At 48.8% G+C, this 21908-nt stretch overlaps 1 protein-coding gene across 8 annotated transcripts in view; it reads right to left on the bottom strand.

The window, feature by feature from the left end:
• Nucleotides 1-21908, bottom strand: part of DENND4A (DENN domain containing 4A) — a 2028245-nt gene that overhangs the window by 1557534 nt on the left and 448803 nt on the right. For 7 of the 8 annotated variants that reach the window (XM_069624254.1, XM_069624251.1, XM_069624250.1 and 4 more), the window contains exon 3: nt 12506-12570. The exons of the other annotated variant lie outside the window; for it this stretch is intronic. The gene's annotated coding sequence lies outside the window, so the exon portion shown is untranslated. The remainder of the gene's footprint in view (nt 1-12505; nt 12571-21908) is intronic. 8 annotated transcript variants of the gene reach the window in all.

Here is a 21908-nt window from a genome sequence, read left to right on the forward strand (position 1 = left end):
GGGTCTATAAGTTCCTCTGAAACTTGTCTAGTGCCATATTGCACGCCAAAAGGAGAGATTTCCTCATCCTCGGAGCCAGTTTCTTCAAAAATCGAAGACATAGACTTAAAAAAGTCTGATTTTGGTAATGGCGTAAATCTCCTCTCTCCTCCTGAGTTTTCGTCGAAGGAATAGAAGGATTCTTCGAAGGTGTCGAAGGAATCTTCGACGACCTCGATGAAGTCTTAGGCGTCGAAGACTCTTTAGGCTTCGATATCGAAGCTGTCGGCGCCGATGGCGTCGACGAAACTGCGGATGTTTTCGACTTCTGTTTTTTATGAGGTGTCGGTGAAACACTCGACTCTCGAGGATTCCTCGACAATTTGTCAACTCGAGTTTTACGGGTTTCACCCATACTACTGGGTTTTACCGCAGTAGTTTCCGACTTCCCTATGTCGTCCAATGAAGCGACTGGGGTCTGACTCTTTTGGGGTTTCTTTGAGGGGGGTCGAGGCTGCATTCTCAAAGACCTCCATCATCTTTCTTCTAAAGTCCTCCCATTTTCTTGGGGAATCCGATTTAGTAGGGCATCGAACCAATTTGGTCGATGTACTGGATGATGACGAAGGAGATCTATGTCTCCTTTTAGATTACTTAGAAGATGTAGATGAAGATCGCCTCGAGATCGGGATCGCTTGAGTTTTTTTGACGCGCCGATTCTTTTGAATCAGACGATTTTTTGTATCTTTTCAACGAGGCCTTCGAAGTGGCCTTCGAAGCCTCCTGCCCCACCGCTAGTTTACCTTTCCTCTCACAGAGGGCCTTCTCCGTCATCGGCTGACAGGAGCCACAGTCACCAGTTCGATGATCTGAACCCAGGCACCAAAGACAGATGCAGTGAGGATCGGTGATGGACATCTTCAAACCGCAGTCAATACACTTCTTAAACCCACTCTTGGGTGTAGAAGCAGTAGATGATGATGACATTTTCTGACAGAAAATCTCGAAGCGCGCCGTTCTCGAGAGCGAAGCAATCGGAAAAACAGAACTTAAGCCAACTGTAACGCTCACCTGACTACCACGGAGGCGCTGGCCTGGTTCGCGCTGCTGTGACCTCTTCTAAGGTGATGCGCAGGGTTTGGAAGACGGACTGGACCGGGCCCCCAAATCTGGCTTGTCTGGCTCGCAGAAGTATCCTTCTTAGGGTCTGGAAGGACGAGCTCTCCATCCTGCTTCTGATGCAGGGGCGCGTTGGTATCCAGTTACTTCACTGGATTTTCGGATTGGTGAGAACCAAACTTGCTTGGCTTCCAGGTAAGTTTTTTGATAAGAGGTTCCCCTTGTGTCCATGCATTAATGTACTAATGCTAGTGTCTTTTTCCCCATAGGGGCCGGGGTACGGAATGCCGGGGAACAGGCACCGACCCGAGATGAGAGGTGAAATCCTTGTAGAAATCAGGTAAGTCTTTAATGAGCGTTTTTTTGGTAATGTCTTTTCATTCGCTCATTAACGCTGATGTCTCTTTTTCCCCTTAGGGGCCGGGGTCCGGAAATGCCAGGATGCGGCGCGGACCCGAAATAAAGAGGGAATGAATCAACAGGTAAGTCTTAACGTGGAGATTTAGCTTTCCTTATTCCCTTCTCTCTCTCACCTTTTGTTCTGGTCTTTTTCTCCCTAGGCGCTGGGGCGTGACTGCGAATCCGGATGATCGCTGCTGAACATGGAGGCGCCCTGTAAAGTTGAGTGGAAAGCGGCGCTGCAGCGATCGACGCGATGAGATTTAAATAAAAGTCTTCCTTTTCAGGATTGTCAGCGAGATGCGGTTTTAGCAGGTGAGGACTTTTCATTCTTCTGTTCTCTTCTTCTCTTCCTTTCCAGGTGATCCAGGATGCTGGCAGGCGTGGCAGAAGTCAGGATGCAGGAGCAGACGTGGTGAGCGTCCAGCTGCTAGATGCAGAACAACGCAAAGCACGTGTGGCTGTTCGGGTGGGGTTTAAATAGCCTTGGAAGAAGTTCCAGGTATGTATCCTTCCTCCAATCATCCAATCAGGTACGTATCCTTCCCCGACCACGCCCGGATGGTAAATTAGTCCCATAGGTAAAGTAGTTCCTTTCAGGCCTCAAGGAGGCCGGGATCCTGCAGCATGGTCTGCATCAGATAAGTGCACCCAAGCACTTCCATAATGGCGCCAGGACTGATGTCTTTTATGAGCCTGGCGCCAGAGGCATCAGGACACTGTCCAAAGGGCCCCTATATGGGGTTGCTGGGTCCTTCCTTGGAGACTTGATGTCCGCTTTCGGGGTCGCGGGGCTTGAACCGGCTCCCCGGGAGCAGGCATCATGACACCAACGGGCGCGGCTCGAGCTATTTATACCAACAGTCACGTTGACACGGTACGAAGCCCGTCGAGGCACAATCAACGTCACAATCTCAAGCACAGCGCCCTCTGCCCAAAAAAGAATTCCGAAGCAGCAAAGCTTGCTATAACGAATATCACAAGATTTGGAATACGTCGAAGGACACAATCCATTTGAAGGATGGTTGTTATGGGGCCCTATGGAATTATTTGGCACAGTTATAGGAGTATGACCTTTCACTGGCAGTAATGACCTTAATAGGGAAAGCGAACGTGAGTGTGTTAAGTTGCAATACGGACCTGATTGAGCATAGCCAACGTCAGTGTGATTTTAAAGTGGCTGTATAGGCCAAATTTTACAAAGTTTATGGAAGGGTGTATTTACAGTGGCAATACCGGCATTTATTTGGCACAGCAAGTATGAAGATGTTTTCTTAGTGGCACTACTGGCTTTTTGGGCAAAGCAGACTTCAGCGTGTTCTTACACTTGCAATATTGGACTTATTAAACGTAGCCAACATGAGGCAAGACAAGCATATATTAGCACAGCCACTATAAAAAAAAAGTCATTTGTGACAATACTGCTATTGGCAGTATGTTCTTACAGTTTAAATAACCGAGCTATATTGGCAGAGCTAGAAAGGCACTCATCTTACAATGGCAAGACTGACAAGTATAATGGGCATAGGCATCACGAACATGTACTTGGCATTGCTGTGATACACTGTGGGCAAAGCATCATAATGAACCATTGGGAAATGCTCCTGTACTGTTGGAGACGTGGCATATATTGATTTTTTCCATGTGTGATCCTACAAACCTGATTCAATATTGTATGTCTCTTATGCCATTATTTTTTTTTTTTTTTTAGAGATGTGCGGTAAAAGGCATTACTAGGTTTTTTTTTTAAAATGTTATTTTATTCACCAGGCAAAGCCCTCCCAGACATTACCTCAAGATACCCTTGCTGATTTCAGTTCTCTCGCTATCCTCAGCCTGATTACTAGGCAATATCTCCACCCCTCTGGTGGAAGACAAATCACCAGCCACTACTGGTGAGAAGCTTGGGGTTGGTGAGTTTTTGGTGATGGCTGAATGGGTGGAGAGTGGAAAAGTTTTCTTCGGGGGGCAGTAGGGAAGTTGTCACTAGCAGGCAGTTCGAGAAGTTGGTATTTCGGGGTTAGGGTACAGAGGGGGAAGGGACTGAAAATCTGCCTTGGGTTGGCACTGCTAGAAGTGAACACTGGCTTGTAAGGACTTTGCTCTCAATCCTGTACCAAATCCACCTCAGTTGTCCCATGACTGTCAAGGAGGGCCTGGGAAAACGCTATCTACAACTTGCACTCACAAAATACTCTCCCTCCATTTCGCTCTGATTTCCGGTGCCAACACTCTGCTTGTCAAGCACTTCTCCAAGCAGCGAGCGAGTAGCCCATCTTTTTCCTCGGCTGGCTCCCTCCTCAGAAACAGCCCCCCCCTTGCCTCTCTGTTTTCGAGCCACATCTCGAATTCCACAAGCTCCTCAAGACTTTCTTCTCCTCCTCCTCCTCCTCCTCCTCCTCCTTCCCCCTCTCCCTCCCATGCTAACCTCCTGTCATTGAGATTGGTAGCCTGGGCCCCTATGTATCCGTTTGGGCCCTAGCCTTATTGCCAATCGCCCACAGCCCCCACCCATTCACCCCCATACGAACATGCCTTTGGGCACCCTCTGGCCTGTGTTGTTTCACAAGCCAGCATTTATTGGTGCCCACTCTCCTATCAAGTGGTCACTGCCCTGCACTTACTGGCTCTCTGGCACTTCGCCCTCTGTGGAACCCCTAGCACTTACCCACCACCCCCGTCCCATTCTCTCTCTGCACTTGCATCCTCTGAATGTTCACAAGGCCTAGTAGGACTGTCTCCGCCTTTTGCTCATCATTGTTACTTTATTCCATTGTCTTGTTTTCCTCTCTTGTTCCCTCCCTTTGCCCCGTGGGTGCTTTGAAACACAATTTCTTGATGTATAAGCAGCTTCCAAATTCACAATAAATGCAAGCCATAAAATAAGCAGTGTCGTATAGCAATTTGCTATGTAATTCTGCAGGTTTGCTAATTAAATTGACACTTGTGTAGCAAAAATAACTATTTAAGTTACCCTGTTCAATGAAAGCATAGCTGACACTGCATTCCTCTCTTGCCCTCAGGCCTCTCGCCATCCTTTTTTTCCTCTGTTCACTGCAGTAATCTCCTCCACTCTTACGTGCTGAAGGCCTGTGTTAGTCAATAATTTTTCTTCAAATAATGGCAAGCCAGAAGTAATTGGGGGTGACACTTTTATTAAACCAACTATATACTGTCTGGCAAAGACCAGTATGTGTTAAGTTTATATTTTTTAAAAGACAGTCCTCCAATTCCATTCTTTACATAAAGCATAATGCCAGTATTGCTACTGTTAAACACTGCAGTGTATCCATGCTTTACAGTAAAGTTTAGGTTAGTATATCTAAATCTCTGTGTCAACTAGATTTAATTTTTATTAGGGAAGGTGCATCATATAGACGAGTGAACACTTTTGAAAATGTAGATGATTACACAGCCAAATACTTTTGATGGCAAACCTAGTTCTGAGACCTACTAGATGCATACATCTGCAACTGGTGCTGAACCCATGAGCTGAACCCATAATCCCGGACATTCTATTGTATCACCCTGTTGCTTTATACCAGCTACCCTGAAAGTGAGATGAGACAAAGAATAAGTTACACTCTTACCTGGTAACGTTCTTTCAATGGGATGGTCCGACGACGTATTCCATATCTTTAACAGTAATCACCACAGCTGTGCTGCTTCGGAAAATTTTCGGCGTCTGCGTCCTGTGTCGATGCGCCGTCCCCGAGGACCTCCTCCGACGGCCGACGTCACCCGATGTGATAAGTAGGACGCACGACGCCGTAGCCTCAGTTGTAGTTTTTTCCCCCAGAACGTGTGACACCAGTCTTCTGCCAGTCAGACACACAAGGCCTTGCGGAAACGTAAGCTGCAATCGCATAGGAAATTCTGCAGCGGGGAAGGTAGGGAGGGAGTGATATGGAATACGTTGTCGGACCATCCCATAGAAAGAACGTTACCAGGTAAGAGAGTAACTTGTTCTTCAAGGGGATTGGGTCCTCCGACGTATTCCATATCTTTGACAGTCTCCCAAAGCAGTACCAAAGCAAGGAAGTGGGAAAAGAATTTAGAACACAAATTTAGCATGCCCAATCAAATTGCGGAATAAAGGACTGCCTTGCCAAAGGCCAGATCCTGTCCTCAGATGGAATCGAGGGAGTAGTGACATACAAACGTATGTACTGAAGCCCAGGTGGCTGCATCACAGATGTTACGAATAGGAAAACCTCTCTGTAGAGCAGTAGATGCAGTCATACCCCTGGTAGAATGGGCCCGCTAGCCAGCCGGTGGGTCCTTACCCACCAAGCGGTAACACTCGGAGATAGCCAAAATATTCCAACGAGACAAAGTCTGTTTCGTCACAGCTTGTCCCAAACGCTTTCCAGCGTAACCAATGAAGAGTTGATCGTCACTCTGACCCGGGACATGCGTGAAATATAAAAGCTCAACGCTCTCCTCGGATCAAGCCTATGGAGCCTCTCCTCTTCCTTACCAGGATGCGTAGGAGGATAGAATCCCAGAAGAACAACCTTCTGGCCCAAATGAAATTCCGAATCCACCTTCGGAAGAAAGGAAGGACGAACTCGAAGGACAACCCTGTCCTTATGAAACACAGTGAAGGGTGGCTTAACTGAAAGTGCCTGTAACTCACTCACTCTGCGAGCGGAAGTAACCACAACCAAAAACACAGTTTTAAGAGTTAACAGTCTCAAAGGGCAAGAATGCAAAGGCTCAAACGGAGCACCCATAAGAAACTTAAGTAAAGCACCTTCTTACATTATTAATAGGCTAAAAACTAAACAAACACATCGCTCACTCCGCTCAAATGGAGATAGGAACCTTCAGGTACCTAAAACTTAATCAGAACTTGTGAGAAAAGGAGCTGTTCCAGTGCACTGATAACATGGAATGCCCTTCCATCTAACATAAGAAACTGTCGGACAATCAAAGAATTTAAAAATAAACTTAAGACTCACCTTTTCAAATAACCAGGCACCTATTTTTGTTCTGTATAGGATCACCCCCGTCTTCACGATATGCGCCCGTATGCCTCCTGGGCACTTTTGGTTGCGCATAACAAATAATTATAATAACAAATTAGTTTTAAAAAATTGATTAGCAGAATGTACTAATTAAAATGTTCTTGATTAGCAAACAAATCAATTTGATTAGCAATGGTATGCTAATATTTTTCATGTTGCCAGAAGTTGTTTGCACCCAAGACATAAAACGAGCAACAATGTAATCATTTTTGTGTACCACTGAAGTAAGACATTGGTGAAAAAGTGGCAGGCCTTGCAAATTCTTAAAAATTCTGCTAGAACTACAGGTCTAGTAACTTAGTTTACCTACTCGACATAAGAGAAATGCGCTTCAAGCTTGGCAACAAATGTAAATGCACTTTCTGTAAAATGGTGCAAGTCACCAAAACCCCACTTTATGTTCTGTCACCCAGAGGTCCGCCATGCATGGGGAACTTGTATTTGACACTTACTGCAAACAAAGTAAATATTGTATAAAAGTTTCCAACGTCACCTACGAATGGTACTCTGATTTCATAAAATCTACTCGGCTATTGTGCCCCGGACGAGTGTCTGTAAAAGGTCAACTTCATGAATGGACACAAATAGATACGATAGATACATCCGACGGCCGACGTCACCCGATGTGATAAGTAGGACGCACGACGCCCGTAGCCTCAGTTCCGTTTTTTCCGTGAACGCGTTTGCTTTGTGAATCTCGGTACGCCTCGACTCTTTGGAGTTCTGTTGTGTTCTTCTCGGTTCTTTGAACCTGTTCGGTTTTTGTGAAAAGCCTGTTTGTGACAATGTCTACCTCGTCTTCAACCCTGCGTCCGGGCTTCAAGAAATGCGGGGACTCTGGGTCCAAGATGTCGGTAACGGACTCGCACAACGCCTGCCTCTGGTGCCCTTTGGGAGGCCCACGACACGGACGACTGTCGACTGCCAGTCGCTCACGGCCAAGGCCTTGCGGGAGCGCAAGAAGTTGTCGGAGGGAAGAAGATGTTAGCGATTCTCGAATCGCAGGGCACCGGTCCGTCCGCGCCTCCGAGTGGGGTCAGTCGTGATCGGTCGAGAGACGCTGCTCGCACGCCTTCGGGCTTGGGTGGTCGGCACGGTTCGCGGGAGAGGTCCCGCTCGGACAAGGGTAACCGTTCTCGCCATGCCCGTTCCAGGTCCCGGTCCTCGATGCTCTTGAGTCCGCGTGATCCTGTGCAGTCTTTGAGGAAGACGTCGACGCCTGTGCCGAGGGGGTCGTCGACACTGTTGGCACCTAGGTCGTCGAAGGACACGCTCGGAGCTCTGGCTTCAAAGCCTGTGTCCACGCCGCCAGCATGGCGGCGCTGCGGCTGACGTCGATTCAGTCGACGCCGATTCTCTTGAGGCCGACTCGTTCCGCGTCCTCGACGCCTTTCGAGGCGGTGGTGTCGGAGGGGCCCCGTAGCACGGGGGTTAGCCCCTAGAAAGGATCTGGCTAAGGTAAGGCATAGCTTTGGTCCCCAGGTGTCGTCCTCTCACCGCCTGGAGTACATTTCAGAGAGTGATGAGGGCTCTGATGAGGGCTCGGTTCGGTTCCGGTGCCAGACGAACTTCTCTCGGGCCATAGCCAATTTGATGACCTAAGGCAGTCACTGCATGATGCCAGTGGACTGGACACCTTTCCGGAGGTGGATTTTTGTAGGCCTGAGCCTGGCACTCATGCCGATTCTTTGTACCGGCGCCTTATGTCTCGGGTCACCGAGTACTTGGGATGGTCGGCTCCCCCAGGGGAGTTTGTTCAGGATGATCTCACGGACATCCTCGATCTTGGTCCCCCCACTGACCCGGTACTGCCGTTTCATATGGCTCTGCAGAGAAGGGTGGCGGCGGCTTGGACTGCTCCGGAGAGTCTCCCGGCAGTGGGCAAGTCTTTGTCGCGAAAATACCGTCCAGCCAGTAGCGACCCCTGCTACTTGTCCAGGCACCCCACTCCGGAGAGTTTGGTGGTGCAGGCGGCTACGGCCCCAGCAAAGCAGGCGTCGTATCCTACCATCCCTCTGGATAGGGACGACAAACATTTTTATGGCTGGGCGAAGAAAGTGCTTTCTTCAGGGAGTATGGCGCTTCAGGCGGCCAACTCCGTATGTGCCTTGTCTCGTTTCACACACACTCTGTGGAACTGTGTTGCATTAGCGGCTGAACATATTCCCGAAGGGGACGAACGGGATGGTTTCCTTCCTATGGTTCAGGATGGCAAGGATGCCATGTCTGAGGCTGTTCAGTCGGGTTTGGATATGGCAGATTGTGTCAGCCGGTCCATGTCGGCGAGAACCGTAATACGCAGGTTTGCGTGGTTGCGGAAGTCGGGGTTTGCTCCTGATGTGCAGTCCCGGCTCCTCAACATGCCCTTTGATGGTGAAAATCTTTTTGGCAGCAAGGCTGACGAGATCCTTGAGAGGTTGCAGACCTCCAAAGCTGCAGCGAAGTCGTTGGGCACTGCAGTTCGACAACCTCCGCCTTTTCGTCCTAGGGGACAACAATGGAGGGGAGGTTCCTTTCGCTATTACTCGTCCTTCAGTAAAGCGAGAGGAGCTGTCAGTCAAAGAGGCCACCGTAAGAGTGCCAGAGGTGGAAAACAGGGTACTCGAGGTGCCAAGGCCGCTCGGGCAGTTGCCTCTTTGCCCTCAGGCAACGCCGCAGCCGCTACCACTCAGTCATGAGGCCATGTCCCATGGTTCGCCGGTTGGGGGAAGGCTGGCGCAGCATCTTGTAGAGCGGCGTGCCATTACTTCAGATGTGTGGGTTCTGGAGATCATAACCCACGGCTACTGTCTTCCTTTTCGGCAGAGGCCTCACGACAATCCACCTGGGAACCTCTCTTTCAAGAGTCCGGATCCACTCCTTGCGCAGGAAATGTAAGCCCTGCTGGAGAAGGGCGCCATAGAACTGGTGCCTGTAGCGGAGAGGAACAAGGGATGGTATTCCCCTTATTTTTTGATTTCGAAGAAAGACGGGGGATTGAGACCATCATGGACTTGCGCGGTTTGAACAAACTCCTCAGGAAGGACAAGTTCAAGATGGTTACTCTCTCTCAAGTCCTCTAGGCCCTTCAACTTCAGGACTGGTTGGTGTCTCTCGACCTCAAGGACGCTTACTTCCATGTGCCGATCCATCCCAAGCACAAGAAGTACCTGAGGTTCGCGGTTGGCGACTCACACTTTCAGTTTAGGGTCCTGCCGTTCGGATTGACCACCGCCCCGAGGGTTTTCACCAAGCTCATGGTGGTGGTGGCAGCGCATCTCAGGAAAGGGGGGATTCACGTCCACCCCTACCTGGACGATTGGTTGATCAGGGGGTGCTCTCCCGAGCAAGTCCTGGATCATCTGTCCGTCACTCCCTTCACAAGCTGGGCTTCTCCCTCAACTTAAAGAAGTCCCATTTGACGCCAACACAGCGGCTCCAGTACATCGGAGCAGTGCTCGACACATCCCTGGGGCTGTGTTTTCCTCCCCAGGTGAGGGCTCTTCACATTCAGCAGATGGTGCACAAGTTTCAACTTGCCCAGACGCTCCCGGCGTTTGAGTTCTTGAAGTTGCTCGGCCTCATGGCATCCTACATTCTTCTGGTGCCAGAGGCTTGTCTGCGGATGAGTTCTTTGCAGTGGGCACTCAAGATGCAGTGGTCGCACTCTTCCGGCAGGATATCAGACCCTGTTCAGGTGCCGCCCTCGGTCACCCAGGACCTTCTGTGGTGGGCCGTCGAAGGCAATCTGATGAAGGGGGCCCTGTTTTGGCTTCCCTGGCCAGAGGTGACGATCGTGACGGACGCATCCCTCACGGGATGGGGAGCTCATGCCAACGAGTTGACAGTCAGCGGTCGTTGGTCTCCGTCGGAGTGCAGACTCCATATCAATCTGTTGGAGCTGTGGGCCGTCAGGCTAGCCCTGAAGGCTTTTCTGCCGACTGTGCGAGGAAAGAGTGTCCTGATTCTAACAGACAACACGGTGGCCATGCACTACCTCAACAAAAAGGGGGGGGGGGCAGGGTCACTTCCTCTGTGCAGGGAGGCGATGCAGCTCCAGTTCTGGGCCATCCAGCAGGAAGTTTCGATCTCGGCTGTTCATATGGCCGGAGATGACAACGAGACGGCGGACGCTCTGAGCAGGCAGAACACGATCTCTCACGAGAGCTGGCTCAGGAGATTCTCCTGGAGATCTTCGCCCTTTGGGGGACCACTCAAGTGGATCTGTTCGCCTCCAGTGTCAACCGGAAGTGCGAAAGGTTCTGCTCGCGGGAATTTCCTCCAAAAGGAGCCTTAGGAGACGCGTTTGTGGTGGAGTGGTAATTCCCACTGCTGTACGCGTTTCCTCCAGTCCCCGTCATCCCGCAAGTACTGCGGAGGTTAGGTTCCCGGATGATCCTCATTGCTCCGGCGTGGGCCCGGAGGACGTGGTACCCGGACCTTCTTGACTTGTCCATCTGCCCTCCACGTCGTCTTCCCTACCGAGACGATCTGCTCTCATGGGAGTGGGGGTCAGGTTCTCCATCCAGAGGTCAGATCCCTCAACCTTCACGCTTGGCTTCTGAAAGGTTGAGGTATAAGGATTGGGACCTCCCTGAAGACGTGTTGGAGGTGTTGCTCTCGGCCAGACGGCCGGCAACAAAGTCTCTGTACCGTTGGCGTAAATACTGCGACTGGTGCAGAGTTAAGAATGTGGATCCTTTTGAGTGTGACATTCCCATGGTTCTGTCTTTTTTGCTTTTCTTGGCCCACAGGGGCTTGCAAGTGGGTACCATTAAAGGTTACCTGGCAGCGCTGTCCATATTTAAGCGCTTGTCTGAAGAATGTTCCTATTTTAAGATTCCTTTAATTTCTCAATTTTTGAAAGGGCTCACTAATGTGTTCCCTCCGTCACCTTTTCTGGTGCCCGGTTGGGATTTGACTTAAACATGATAGTTAAAAGCCTAAACTTCACTCTTTGTTCAATCGGTAGCCAATGCAACATCCTTCTTACCTCGGAGACAAGGGCATATTTCTTTAATCCCATAAGAGCTCTTATGGAGCTGTTATGAACTACTTGGAGTTTATTCAGTTCTGTTTTATTTATACCGATAAGCAGGGAGCCACAGTAATCCAATTTAGAGGATACAATGGCTCTGGCAATGGTTTCGCAAACCTGCTTGTGGTCTTATATGTGTCAAGAGGCGGATGTAGTACGCAGATGACGACACAAGGTTGTTTACATGATCTGACATACTTAGTGATTGATCAAAGGTTATACCAAGGATTTTGATTTTTTCCTTAACTTGAATCACATGGTTGTCAATGCAAAAGGTTTGATTGTCCAGTGACAATTTACCAAGCCTTTGTTTGGAACCGACCAACATCAGTTCTGTTTTTCCTGGGTTCAAGGCAATGCCATTAGCATCCATCCATTTGCGGATAAAATCGTATATTTCCGCAATGGTATTAACGTCCTGATCATAGTTGCCTGACAATGTGATGAGGCACTGTGAGCCATCAGCATAATTAGAAAAACAAATATTTTCCAAGTCATCAAAGAAAGGAACTGTGAATAGATTGTATAGAATTGGCGATAGTGCTGCGCCTTGGGGGATTCAGTAGTTCAAAGTTATAGGGTCTGCCTGCGCTAAATTGCTACAAACTCAAATTGTTCTTGAACCTAGGAAGGACAACATTCATTTACTAGCATTAGCACTAAAGTTGGCTCTTTCCTCTAGTCTGTCTATGAGGAGTTGATGGTCCACCAAGCCAAATGCTGCTGAGAGGTCCAAGGACATCAGCAGCTTTGTGGAGCCTTATTTTGAAATAAAATAAATACATTAATTCACTGATACATTAAAAAGCGTTCTATGGTAAAAAAAAAAAAAAGCAGCGGGTGTATTTATTGAGCTTTCTGGCAGGGAAAGCACATAGTGTTACCACAGGAATCTAGATAGTATGCTTGAATTTTTTTTTAAAGTGCGAAATCTACGATGTGAAAATAGACCACAACTTACTTTCAGACGTTTCTCAGATCCACTTGTTTCAAAATGTGTTCTTCTTCTGCTCCCAACTAGGTACGCTGATAAATGAATGGAATACAAATTATCAGCAAAAGCATCAAAGTAGAGTCTCTTCCTCAAAGATATCATTCCGTTTGTAGCGCGCATATAACGTGCAAAAAACATAACATGTCCCCGACTTCCGTTTCTTAGCGTCCCTCCTGGGCTCTCGTGTACTATCCCCCCACCATTGCATGTCCTCGAATTCGTCTCAGAGAGGAAATAGCACTAAATAAGCAACCCACATGAGGTGTAGCGAGCGCACTACTGAAGTGCTATGCACAGGTTGCTGCCCCCTCAATAGCGCCCCTAATGGTCTGCCGCATTAAAAGGGGGCTCAGTAAAAAGTCTTCCAGCGTCCTTGTGAGGTCGCCACAATCTCAATGCAAGGTAGTAGCACGCGCACTCTTGTTTAAGTGGTTTGGCGCTTTTTCCTGCTTGTGTCCATTTATTTTTATTGGCAGTTGCACTACATAACAAAACATAGCAAGGCCATACCTGGGTACCTGAACCACATCTTCAACTGCAGCATCCCATATTAAATTCAAGCAAAGTTGTAGTGTCTGTATTGCCTACTAGTACAATGCTGTCTAATACTCTGCGTGTGTCTGCTGTGTGTGACGTTGGAGTCCTGCAGGGTGAGGTAGGAGCAGGGGGAGTTTAGCGACTCCATCTACAATTAAACTGTCAGGAACGCCTTGAGTTGCAAGTGGTAGACGAGCCGCTTTACATGTATTGAGGTAATCGATACAGCGGTAGGGGGGCTGCTAAAACAAAATTGCAGGCAGCTTAAAAGGCACTACGCAAGTCCTGACACCAACAGCTTAACGCTGGGCGTACAGCAGGCGCGTCAAATGGTGAGCAAAAAGAACCTGGTTTGAGGTTGGGACCAACTAAAACTGGAATATAGCTGGGGGGACTACAAGTGTTAACTACAAGTCACTGGTTTCATTCCCTAAAGGGACAATTCAATCTTTTCAGAGGTTGGTACCTCTAGCCAGTTAGATAATAGAATTATTTGTTATTACAGTATTGAGGGAGCACAGTGCTTAAGTGCTATATAAAATGCGAGCTATTATTGTTGGCAAGACAGTAAAATAAAAGTGTGGCTTGAGCCTTTCTAAAAAAAATACTGTAGATCCGTTCCAGTGAAAGGTACATGAAACAACACAGTATTGCATCCTGATATACATAGACGAGATGGTGAGGTACTAGGCGGAAGGCGCTTGCTGTCAGCTAGAATTGATATCATGTTTTTATGTACAAGACAAATATTGTAGAGACAAAGGCACAATTCTCTACATTAATCAGGGAGTTCAAGAGGGGAAATTCCTGTAGTCCTCAACACTCCTGCTACAGTGTTATTACCTCGGAATGTCTTTTTGTGAGAAGCGGTAGTTTTGAGGAATTGTTTGAAGGTCCTCAGGGAGGTGGAGGTATTCAGTTGGAATGTTAGGGAGATCCAATGTAACAGTACCAGGTTACCAAATAAGAAAAACTGCCATAGGTACAGGTGATATGGACGGGGTGACGCAGTAGGGGCAGAGTCGGAGATGAAGTGTGTAGAGAGGTGATTTGCATTAAGGAGGGTCAAGGTCAGACTGGGGCATAACATTGTCTTGGGCACCTATGCAAAAATGGTCCACAGTTGCTAATGGCAATTCATTCCTTTTGTGACAGACTGTTTGAATAGTACACAAGGGGACGTTTTTTTGATCAAATGTGATGGAAGTTGTACATTTTGAAGAAAATGTATTCAACAACACTGGTCAAAACTACTAGCCGCATAGTGAAGTAACACATCAAACTGGCCTACATTGGCCAGAAAAGTGGGCCACTTTGACCCAAAAAACTGTTCCACACTAGCATTTCACGTTTTTGGTTTGGGCATTGCCCTATTGTCACATGGGCCAGTCCGAGCCTAAAGAGGGGTGCAAAACTGTAGCAATCTGTAGACTCGAGTGAGAAATTTGAAAAGAGCTATCCAACTTTATATCAGCAGAAGTGGTGGCAGGCCCAAAAGGGAGTAATGGGCGGTGCATCACCAGCAGGCCACTCCCCCCACGTTCATGGGGGACAGCTGTACTTTACCTTGCTCATGGACATGAAAGCTGTGCTGCATATGTGCAGTGGAGAGTGCTCTATTGAGCCATCCCTATTGCACATGCACAATTCATTTTGAGCCCAGGAAGAGAGCAAAGACTCACCAAGCCAGGCCCAGATATATGCCGAGGAGTGTGAAAATCAAAACACCCCCAAGACTTTGATTACACTGTACTATGTCAGCATCCTGTTCCATACACCAGCAGGGGTCAGTGAAGTGGTTTGCTAACTTCCCGCCTGCATTTGTGTGTAGATAGAATAGCAGGCAGGATCAGACCCAGCCTCAGCTTTCCCCCAGACTGTTTCTGCAGCGAGGACACTGGAGACCCTACCCAACCACGTGATGCACAGCAGAACAAGCCAAAGAGGATTTCATCCAACTAATTCCAAGCGACCTTGAAGGACAAGAGTGGAGATCATGATGGAAATGGCACTAAGGAGTTCAGTTATGTGCCACTGTCAGAAGTGGATCCTTTCCGAGCCAACAAGGGCCCCTATGCACCATAAATTAACCCTCTCTTAATCGGTCCACAGTCCCAATTCCCACCATCCATTTTCGATCCAGTCCGACCCTGACCCCTAGCAAGCCCACGTGCCAGCACTGTGAAAGTGAGCGAGCACACTGAATTGGTGGGATTCTGTGGAGTACTGGAGCAGCTCTAACGCTCCATGCAAACAAGCCTATAATCAACCCTACAAATAAGGGGCATATTCCCCACTTTTACTCCTAAAAAATAGGCAAATGCAACAGATAAAGAAAAATAGGGAGTTAAAATACTCCCAACAACAAACAGAAAGTGGACACAATTGAGCCTGTCCCCATATTTCACCCACACACGTGAGATGGAGCCTGTCCCCATCTTTCACCCTCACAGGTGGATGTGTCTGTATCAGAGGTACATAAAGTACGTTAAAAAAAAACTCTTAACTGCCTGATCTGAAGAGGTACTAATGTATCTTTCAATGTGCATGAATAACTAGGTACGAATAGGCGTTTGAAAAACAATTATTTTTAGAGTAAAATCCTTTTTATTTGCTTACAAAATACTCCCATTGGGAATGGGACTTACATTTTCAACTCCCTGAAAATCATTTAATTCCCAAGTTAATAGAAATAGGAGTTAAAATATACACTTCAAGCGCCTTTCTGGAGCGCTGCCTGTGTGCGCATGCTTTAAAATACAATCAGCCTCCTTTTCAATGGAGAGTTGGAGCTGCTCCAACACTTCATACAAGTGTAACCTATTATTGTATTTTAAAGAAGCGTTGGCCGGTGATGTGTTTTAGAGTGGCAATGTTGGCTGCAATGTTAACACAGCGCATCATGGTTTTCTTTGGGCGTATGAAGCATAGAATTACTACGGTGACAATGATGGCATATATTGCTGAAACCGGGCGTTGTGACCACCTTTTGTCTGACAGAGTACATAGTGTGTTCTACGGGGATAGTGCTGGTACGGAACAAGTTACTTACCTATAACTGTTGTTCTACAGCATGGGTCTGGCATGGAGTCACATACTCATGAATATTCCCTGTCAGGCCAGGAATCCTCGATAACAGAAAAAATATCAGTTTCGTGTGTGAACTGTATTTCTTAACAACCAATCGCTGAGCTCTGGGTCATACTACCCCCAGCCAATGACTGCCCTCCACCTAAGCCCCTCTGGTAGCCATCTTCAGATTTTGTAGCACGTAAAGTGGCAGTAGGAACAAGAGAAGAGCAGCAGAGGAGAAGGCGAGAGGGTTTGCATGTGAATCCATGCCAGACCCATGCTGGGGAACAACAGTTACAGGTAAGTAACTTGTTCCTTCTCCAGCATGGGGTCTGGCATTGATTCACATGAATAAAGAATACATAGCAGTACACACATGCACAACCACGGGGGGCGGCAAGGCTCAAAATAAACATCCCTTACCCCTTCAGCAGGCTCACCTTCAAGCGAACTGGTTGCGCAGTACTGCTAGGTCGACTCTGGACTCCTCGCTGGAATCCCTGCCGACGCAGTTCAATTTCGTGAAGGTGTGCATCGACCTCCTCGTCGCAGCCCTGCAGATGTCCAGCAGGGGCATACCAGACAGGAACGCCGCTGTAGCAGCGATCGCTCTGGTAGAGTGGGCTCTCGGAAAGCCAGGCAGCGGTCAGTTTGCCAGTGGGTGATACAGTTGGAGAGTCACCTGGAAATGAAAGCCTTGGACAGGGCCTTCCCATGGTTCACAGGACCAAAGTTCACAAAAAGCTGAGAGGTTTTCCGGAAACTCTTCGTGCGGGCCACATAAAACTTCAGCGCTCTAGCCACAGCCGGCGACAAAGGCATTTGAAAAAACACAGGTAACCCCAAGGGCTTGTTTAGATGAAAGTCCGATGGCATCTTGGGCATGAAGGAAGGGTGAGTCCGCAGCACCACCCTTGTGTCGTGAAAAGTTAAGTACGGTGGCTTACAGGACAAGGCCTGAATCTCACCCACCCGTCGTGCAGAGGTGATGGCCACGAGGAACGCTGTCTTCCATGACAAGAACTTCAGCGGAACAGTCTGCACAGGTTCAAATGGAGGGCCCATGAGCCTAGTCAGTACCACATTGAGTTCCCACGCTGGGGCTGGAGCCTTCACCGGCGGGAACAGGTGGAACAGTCCTTTGACAAACTCCTTAACCAGGTGGTGTGACCATAACGACCGTCCTGGAGATCTGGTGTAGCGGGATATAGCCGCCAGATGAACCTTGATGGAGGCATGGGCCAGTCCCGCTTTGGCTAATGACAGCAAATATGGCAGCACTTGCGGCGCAGTGATTCGTAGAGGGTTGATCTTCTGTGCACGGCACCAAACGGCCAACCTCTTCCATTTATGTCCATAGCATTTTAAAGTTGACGATGCCCTGGCCTTGGCAAGCACCTCCTTGCAGTCCGCTGGGATATCGTAACCCCAGGAGCCAGGCCTTCAGGTTCAGCGATCTTGGGTAGTGGTGCAGAATTGCACCTCCTTCCCAGGCTAGAAGATCTGCAACCACTGGAAGCTTGACTGGAGGGGATGCTGACATGCTGATAAGGTTTGTATACCAGATCTGCCTCGGCCACGCTAGTGCGACGAGGATCATCCTGCACTGGGACTGTCTGTGTTGATTGATGAGTCGAAGAAGCAATGGCAACGGAGGGAAGGCATACAGAAACAGGCCATCCCAGGGAAATGAGAATGCACCCCCATACTCCCTGGCTGGGGGAAACCTGCTGGCGAACCTCTGGCACTTGGTGTTCGTCGCTGTCGCAAACAGATTGATTTGGGGATTGCCCTATCTGCGGAACAGTTGGTTAACTTGGTCCTCCCGAAGTTCCCACTTGTAGCAAGAGCGTAGCTCCCTGCTGAGTGTGACAGCGATGGTGTTCTGTACTCCTGCCAGATGAAACTGAATGAGGAACATCCCCTGGGCGACGGCCCAGTGCCACAGGTCCTGCGCCTCTTCGTAGGGCCTGCTCACAGTGTTCTGCTCCTTCTGGACGGTTTGAAGGTAGACAAGCTCCTCCTCTAAGGAGATATCCGTGCCCTGGAGGACCTCTGTGCCCCCCCCCTTCTTAACCAGAAGGAACGGTCTTGGGGAAATGACCGGCATCATTTTCTCCAGGGTTTTTTTTATGGGCTGGAATGTAGCCTCCCTCCTGGGTGCAAGGGATACTCTAGCCTTTGGCAGTGGGCCCTGCAGATCCACCTCGGCAGCCTTCGCGAGGGACACCACCACCCCATCAATGGAAGGTTGGGCCTTCGTCGGGTGTACTTGGGCCTTCACAGTCAGGACCGGCCCTTGCCCTGCTTGGCCTTGGTCGTCCCAAACACCTTGTCCTGCTTGGCCATGTCCTTAGGGGGAATGTCAGAGCCCTGCTCCCCCTTGTCATTCTCCGGCAGGTCCGTCTTGGGCTTCTCCTTGAATTTGCCCTGATGGTCCGACTTCCTCTTGGACGAAGATCCTAAACGTTGACTGGTGACTGAAGTCGCTAGAGACGTCGGACGCGCCCAGGCCGCCAAGGAGCCCGCCGCAATGGCGCTCCCAGTGACAGTGGACTCGCAGTGCTTAGCCTTCTGTTGGACCCCTGCGGGAGGGGTGCCCTCAAAGGTCTAAGAAGCCTGCTCAACTTTCTAGGAACCGGGAGAGGCATGCTCTTGGGACCCACCTAGAGCAGGGGCCTTGGCCTGTAGCCACTCCTTCAGCCGCCGATACCGATCCTTCAGCGTGCGAGCCGTCATCTCCTGGCAAAATACACAATGTTCCTGCTTGTGCGTTGGGTACAGGCAGTGAAGGCACTGGGAATGCTTGTCGTCCGAGAAGACATTCCACAAGCCGCAGTCTGAGCAAAGCTTGAAAAGGGGAGTTGAATCCTCCTCCTCCTCTGACATGGTCCATGCGGCGTAGGCCTGAAGAATCTTCTGGAAGCCTCCACGAAGAAACTCGATGAAATTCGCCCTTGAGGGGCATTGAAGAATCCGAAAAACAGGTCCCCGTTAATCGGAAGGGTGATCGATGGAGCGCAAGGCTCGATTGAACGATGGAGAGCAAGGCTCGGTTGAACGAAGAATAGAGTAACACTCTTTCAAAAAGCAAAAAAACGCAGTAAAAGCTCGAGTGCTAAACACGAGGACTCCCAACACTTGAACGTGCAGTAAAAATCTGAAGATGGCTGCCAGAGGAGGGGCTTCGGTGGAGGGCAGTCATTGGCTGGGGGCAGTATGACCCAGAGCTCAGTGATTGGTTGTTCAGAAATACCGTTTAGAAACGAAACTGATATTTTTTCTGTTACCGAGGATTCCCAGCCTGATGGGAAATTTCATGAGCATGTGAATCCATCCCAGACCCCATACTGGAGAAACACGTTTTTGAGACAGGCCACATGCATTTGTTTGGGCTAGCCAGCACGAACATATGTTGAAAAATGTTCCTATACATTTCAGGTGACCATGGATCTATTGGAGTAGTTCAGGTCAGCGAGTCCTCCCTCTTGTGCATGAGGGATAAAATCCAGAAGGCCCTCGACAAGAACACTCCTGTAATTCCCATCCTCCTTGATCTCTCAGCAGATTTGAATGCAGTCAATCTCTTTAAATGTCTAAATACTTATGGTATTAATAGTTGTGCTCTGAGAAATAAGTTATTCATTGTAGTGACAACTGTACTCCTATTCTATAATCCTCCTTCCGCCATACTCTTGGGACTTCCTGTCTTTGGGGGGACAGAGCCATTTACCAGCAGAAAATATCCTTTTCAATTTTGAGCATTCAGTCATGCATGCATGCACGCCCCTCCGGTGCCACTCTCAGCCTACCTCGTCAATTCTTTTCTAGCTGACCAGCCCATATATGACTGATGACTAATTAGGCGGAGAAGGAGGCAGGGCATATGGAGGTAGGGGGACTGTGAAGTACGAGTACATCAGTCACTACGGTGAGTAACTTTGACATCCACGTCCAGTTTCCTTTCAACCACACTCAGACTACAAAGCAGGTAAACATATAGTGCAGGACCAAGCATGATGTTAGACAATTTCTGAAGCACTGCCTTGCCAAATCAGGCATTGGAGCCAGATAGAAGGTCCATGCAGTAACGCTTGCAGAAAGCAGAGGGGGTAGCTAGTTTACTGATGACCTCCTGAGGCACATGCCTCTGGAAATGCCATCTAAGTACTCTTGGTCGCCAGTCCTAACTATGCAAGCCTTGGGTGGGGAGTGGGAGAGAGGTGACATTTGTAACTGAAAACAATGCGGGAAACCATCCTGCGGGCAAGCAGCCTTGGATTCAACAGCCCACTGGAAGAACCAAAGTAAAGAACAAATAATTGCTCAAAAGAGTGGAAGTCCTTAGTCCTATACAGACAGACATTCTGGACCAGACGTACTTCAAAATGGTGAATACTCCTTGCCGCCTCAGAGGACAGACTCGAGAAAAATGTCAGAAGAGAAACTTCTTGGTTCATAATGAACTCGATACAACTTTAGGAACAAAAGATGGATGAGTCCAGAGGACTGCCTTAGCTTTCAAAAAGGAGTGTGCACTGCCCTAATGCCGAAAGTCCTGGAGCTCTCTGAACCTACTGGCTGATGTAACAGCTACTCGAAAGGCTGTTTTCGATGAAAAGCAAGTTGACGCCATAGGATCGAAAGGTTTGAAAGGCACAGCCACCAAGACTAAGTTCAAATTGCATGAAGAATGGAGAAGCCTGTGCAAATGTCTCTTGACAAATGGTTTTAATAACAAAAATCAAAGCTAATCTGAGCACCTTGTAGTCCTTAATGGATGAAAGCTAGGTACAGCAAGAATATCAAGAATCTATTGAAATCCAAGAAGAAGCCAGATAAGACATGTCGGAGAGCATCAATTCCAACTCACATGACATGGGGGTTCAGATGTTTATCCATGCACCAGTGGCAATAACGAGGGCATTTGCTTTTGTACTGGTCTCGCTCAGAATTATTCCTAGCCACCATAAAGACCCACATATTGTCATCTAAGAGACAAGGGTGACTGAAAACAAACCTTTAAGGAACAGCCGATAAAATCAGGGACAGACAGTAGGGGTGCAGGACCGTCCGCCTAACTCTGGGAGAGGATGTTCACCTTCTGAGACAGGCTAATCTGGGGACCAACAAGAGACTCTTGAGGTCCGAGAAATAGACACTTGCAGGCCAACAAGGGACAACCAGAATCATAGATATATGACTGGGTTCTGTGAGGAACCTGAGGGCATCTTCACTTACTTTCCGCCGGAATCCTCTGCACGGGGGGCCAAGGAAAGGCCATCGCTTTTGGATCCTGCCCATGGGGGTGGATATACGAGGGAGGATCACCTGAGTGACTTGCACCTGAAACCATTTAACAAAATCCACGTGTATAAAATGGATAACCGTCCAGAAGAGGGAGGAGAACTGGCCAGGAGAGAGCCGGCCAGGAGAGGCCCGGCCAGGAGAGAAGGACGCAGCAGGCACGAAGCGGCGTGGGCTAAGAGGAACCGACTGGAGAGAAGCCATGCTGATCAGGAGTGCCAAAAGGACGCTGGGACCAAAGCAGGCCTTGAGAGGGTCGAGAAGACTGCTGTCCCCTTTGCTCGATATCCACAGCAGGAGCTGTGGGACACCAAAGTATCCCCATCGCTGGAGGCTGCTGGTAGCTTCCGCTAAGGAAGAGCGGATCAATGTGCTGCAGAATTCGAGGACGGTAAGCGTTGCTCGTCGGAGCTCTCGCAAGGAAAAGGCGCAGCAGAAAGAAACTGGGAAGCAG

Source organism: Ambystoma mexicanum, chromosome 11, assembly GCF_040938575.1.
Source record: "Ambystoma mexicanum isolate Mex_15411 chromosome 11, UKY_AmexF1_1, whole genome shotgun sequence".
NCBI lineage: Eukaryota > Metazoa > Chordata > Amphibia > Caudata > Ambystomatidae > Ambystoma > Ambystoma mexicanum.